Here is a 5397-nt window from a genome sequence, read left to right on the forward strand (position 1 = left end):
TTCGCAGTAGAAACAGAGACTCCTTCCCATCTCATGTATAGATATATAAGGGGAAAGAAATCACAAAATAACTCAAAAGATATGACTGAGCTCAGATGTAAGGAAAGGAAATCCTGATGGGCTGGAATTGAAGAGTCTTCTCAATGCCAGAATAGTGATGGAACTTGAACAATGGTTCAAAGGGGAAGGAGACTGGATAGGGTCTTTCTTCACAGTCGAGGCCTGGGCCTTTAATGGTCATCCTGGGAGGGGAGTCTGGACCATGCACTTGGAAAGGCAGAATGCTGGAACTGACCTTGGGAGCCATGAATCTGGCTGTTTCCCAGACCACTATGGATAAAGGGTTAGGACATTGAAAAACAGCAGATAAGGGGTCATCCCTTCCTGAGCTATAAACATGGAGACCTCTCAGACCTCCAGGTTCTGGGCTGTGTTTGGCACCCACAACGAACTCACATATGTAGGTATAGAGATGCCACTAAATGCCAGGTCTCATGCACTAGGGATATAAAGTTTATTTGTTTGCTTTTTTGTTTTAAAGCTGCTGAATGATTATCTGGGAACATTTCCAGTGAGAAAAAATTTGTAAAATTTTGAAATTTTTTTCTCTTTGGCTGGTCTTGGCCTCAGCATTTTTTCCTTTTTTTCCTTCCTTTCTTTCTTAAATTTATTTATTTTGAGAAAGAGAGAGAGCACACGCACAAGCTGGGGAGGGGCAGAGAGAGAAAGAGAGAGAATCCCAGCAAGGCTCCACATGTGGGCCCCACCCAAGCCTCAGTCTCATGAACATCAGGATCATGACCCGAGCTGATATCAAGAGTCAGATGCTTGGCTGACTGAGCCACCCAGGCACCCCAGCAGACTCAGCATTTCTCTGTCTTTTTCCATCTAAGCCCCTGCAGGGTCTTTGAGCCAAGAAGAGTTGATTTCTTTCTTTCTTTTCTTTTTTTTTTTTTAAGAAGAGTTTATTTCAAAATGCACATCTGTGCAGAAGGAATGGGGAAGACCCCATCCATAAAGAGAGATTATAAATCTCCATCAAGGTCCCAATCCTAGGCCTGGTGCGTTGACTAGGAATTTGTCCAAAAGGCTTGGGGATTTATGAATCAAAGAGAGGTGCTCAGTGAAACTGAGCACTTTATCTGTCTTCCAGGAAGCAGATCCAGATGATAGGTTAGTGAATAGATAATGGCACACAAGGCAGGGGTCACAGCGCCCTGTGGATCTGAAGTCTTAAGCTGGTCTAGTGGTGAGCAAATTGAGCTCCCGGGAAAAGAGCAGGGTGTGTAAGGCCTGGGTAGACTCATCTGACTTGGGATAATCTGTGCATAGGGTGGAGTTAGGCTAATTTACAGCCTAAAGATTTATAACTTTCTTCCTGCCACAGGGTGTGGAGTGCAATGTCTGAGGTCCAAGCCTATGAAAAGGGCCAGAGAGATAACCTAGAAGCTGCTAGGACAGATTCCTAGAAGCTCCCTGTTTATCTGCCCAGGGAGGGGGTGTTGTTGTTTTGGATGGAGCAGGGGTATTTGTCCCCTGAGTTACAGATACCTTCTTGGAGGATGGGTGTCTACAAACACACACACACACACACACACACACACTCACACCCACAGACTGAGAGAGGGTGGAGATCTTCTTGGTTCTGCTCCTCTGGAGAACGCTGAAGAATACTGATTTGGGTACCAAGAGTGGTTCTAGAGGAACAGAATGTTAAGGATGAATTTTCTGAATTGGTTCTGGAGTTTCTGGAACTGGCTTTATTTTTAAACTTTATTTATTTATTTATTTATTTATTTATTTATTTATTTATTTATTTATATTTCTGAGAGAGAATGCGACAGCGTGAGCAGGGGAGGGTCAGAGAGAGAGGGAGACACGAATCTGAAACAGGCTCCAGGCTCTGAGCTGGCAGTCAGCACAGAGCCCGACGCGGGGCTTGAACCCGCAAACTGTGAGATCATGACCTGAGCCGAAGTCAGATGCTTAACCGACTGAGCCACCCAGGCGCCCCTGGAACTGGCTTATCTGATCAGATTTAAAGATACTAGGGACTCCATCTCCAGAAGTAAACCAGAGCTCTGGTGGTCCATGCGGCAACTGTTTACAGAGATGCACAAAAATGTCTGCATTGGTTACTCCTAATCAACCACTCATAACAAGCAAGGAGCTAAGTAACTTTGTAGGTGATACTTTTGAGCATTTTGGAAAATTAAGAAGTATAGTGACCCTGGTTGGCTGCTCTGAGTGCCTCTGGACGCAGTGGTAGAATAAAAGAATGAGCTCAGGAATTTAAATTCCCAGCTCACGCCACAGAAATGACTCAAGCGCGTCTATGTGTTCTCTGAGGCAGACCCTCTTCCGCTGCAAACACAGGGCTGAAACTGCGAAAAAAGCAATGCAAGATCTCCTCGTGTGCCTGGCTGGTTTACAAACCTAGCGACAGCTAGGTCACTGAGGGCACTGACTGGGAAACAACTGGGATTTACACACACACACACGCCCCAGCCGCCCTGACTGCACGGTGGGCCTGTCCATCTCTGGTCTCAGGGCACTGATTCTGCATTGCCTGAGAAAACGGTAATAGCCCTCCCTGAGGCAGTTGCCAAGCGAGACAAGGCTGATTTCCACAGGACCCTCTTTGCTTCTGGACTTACAGCTTGTGTTTGTTTTTTTATCTAATTTTGAATGTTCATTGTATTTCTGTTGAAGGAGAAAGAGAGAGTGCGAGCAGGGGAGAGGCAGGGAGAATCCCAAGTAGGCTCCACACTGACAGCGAAGAGCCCGACTGGGGCTGGATCTCACTAATTGTGATATCAAGACCTAAGCCGAAGTCAATGGTCACTTAACTGAGCCACCCTGGTGACCTTATAACTTGCGTTTAGACGGAAAAAGGGGGTCCCGGGTGGCTCAGTCAGTTGAGCAACCAACTCCTGATTTTAGCTCAGGTCATGATCCCAGGGTCGTGGAATTCAGCCCCACATTGGGCTGTGCACTGAGCATGGAGCCTGCTTAAGATTCTCTCTCCCTCTGCCTCTCTCCCCTGCTCATGCGCACGCACGCGCTCTCTCTCAAGTTAAAAAAAATAAAATAAAAGGAGGGGCACCTGGATGGCTCAGTTGGTTAAGTGACTGACTCCTGATTTCAGCTCAGGTTATGATCTTATTATAGTCATGATCTCACATTGAGGCCTGAGTCAGGCTCCAAGCTGAGCAGGAAGTCTGCTTGGGATTCTCTCTTTCCCCTCTCTTTCTGCTCCTCCCCCACTCGTTCTCTCTTTCCCTCTCAAAAAAAAATTTTTTTTTTTAAAAAGGGCCCCAAATGGAGTCACTTGCTCCAGGAATGTGATCTTTAATCTGTCAGTCTAGAAAGATAGACCCCCCTCTCTTCCCCTAAAAGGAAGGTAACCTTGCCTGAAACAATCTTATCTTTTCTTAAAAACGTTTTTTAAAGTTTATTTATTTATTTTTGAGAGAAAGTGAGCATGAGTGAGTGAGCGGCAGACAAAGAGAATCCAACGAGGGGCAGAGAGAAAGGGAGAGAGAGAATCCCAAGCAGGCTCCACATTCAGCTCGAGGCTAACTCAGGGCTCCATCTCACATCCATGAGATCATGATGGTGAGATCATAATCTGAGCCAAAGTCGGACACTTAACCGACTGAACCACCCCGGCACCCCTATAACTTGTGTTTAAAAGAATAAAAAGGGGCGCCTGGGTGACTCAGTCAGTTGAGTGTCTGACCCTTGATCTTGGCTCAGGTCATGATCCCAGGGTCATGAGTGTGAAGCCTGCTTCGGATTATCTGTCTTCCTCTCTCTCTGCCCTTCCCCCTCATTCCTCTTTCTCTCTCTCTCTCAAATAAATAAACAAATAAACAGACATTTTTTTTAAAATGCCCAAAATGGAGTCACTTGCTCTCAGAACAGCAAACCAAAATTTAGTGGCAGGAATGTGGCCTTTAACCAGTCTGGAAAGATAGATGCTTCTCTTCCCCTGAAGGAAAGATGACATGAAATAATCCTTTATTTTCTTTTTTTTTNCAATCCTTTATTTTCTTAAATGCTCTTTGTGCCTCCCTGTTTCTGCTGGGGAAAAGCCTTCTATTGTGTACACCTTTTCAGAGTTCCTCTACTTGCTGGAGGGATGCTGCTGATTCATGAATTATTGTTCTGAGGGGGTGAGGAAATTTAGGAGATATAGGTCAAAGGGCACAACGCTTGCGGTGGAAGATGAGTAAGTCCTGGAGACACAATGCTTAGCATGGTGATTATGGTCAACAACACTGTGCTGTATTTATTTATTTATTTATTTATTTATTTTTCAATGTTTTTTTAAAAATTTATTTCTGAGAGAGAGAGAGAGAGATAGCATAAACAAGGGAGGGTCAGAGAGAGAAGGAAACACAGAATCTGAAACAGGCTCCAGGCTCTGAGCTGTCAGCACAGAGCCTGATGTGGGGCTCGAACTCATGAACCGTGAGATCATGACCTGAACTGAAGTTGGACGACTAACCAACTGAGGCACCCAGGTGCCCCAACACTGTGTTGTATTTAAAGCTGCTAAGAGACTAGATCTTTCGCCACAAACAAGAAATAATAACTGTGTGATGTTATCTACAGGTTAGGGTTAGGCAGAGCTGTTAGCCAATGCTGTGATGATAATCATAATGCAATGTGTTAGTATCCCAAATCAACCCATTGCTCATCTTAATTGTAGACAGTGTTATAGATCAGTTACATCTTCATTTTTTTTTTTTTAAGTAGGCTTCACACCCAGCTCAGGGCCTGAACTCGACAGTGACATCAAGACCTGAGATAAGATCAAGAGTGGACGCTTAACTGACAGAGCCACCCAGGCGCCCACCCCTGTTATACCTTCATTTAAAAGATGGCCTTACTGGGTGGGTCCGTGGGAGGGGCTTGGGGTTGTGAGTTCACGTCCGGCATTGGATACAGAGATTACATAAAAAATAACTTTAAAAAATTCCAACTCAGTAAATGTGAAGGTCTAATTGACTTTATTAAGTGATTTGTGAATGGGGCAGCAGCCCATCTAGGAAGTGGAGAGGAGCTCTGAGGAGCTGTACAAGATAGAAGGGTTAAAAATTTTTCTAAGCTTATTCATTTATTTATTTTATTTTATTAAATTTTTAAATTTAATTTTGAGACAGAGAGAGTACAAGCAGGGCAGGGGCAGAGAGAGACGGAGACACAGAATCTGAAGCAGGCTCCAGGCTCTGAGCTGTCAGCACAGAGCCTGATGTGGGGCTGGAACCCGCAGACCGTGAGATCATGACCTGAGCCGAAGTCCAATGCTTAACCAACTGAGCCACCCAGGTGCCCCCAAGCTTATTCATTTATTTTGAGAGAGAGAGAACAAGTAGGAGAGGGGCAGAG

This window comes from Crocuta crocuta, unplaced genomic scaffold, assembly GCF_008692635.1.
Source record: "Crocuta crocuta isolate KB4526 unplaced genomic scaffold, BGI_CrCroc_1.0 scaffold323, whole genome shotgun sequence".
NCBI lineage: Eukaryota > Metazoa > Chordata > Mammalia > Carnivora > Hyaenidae > Crocuta > Crocuta crocuta.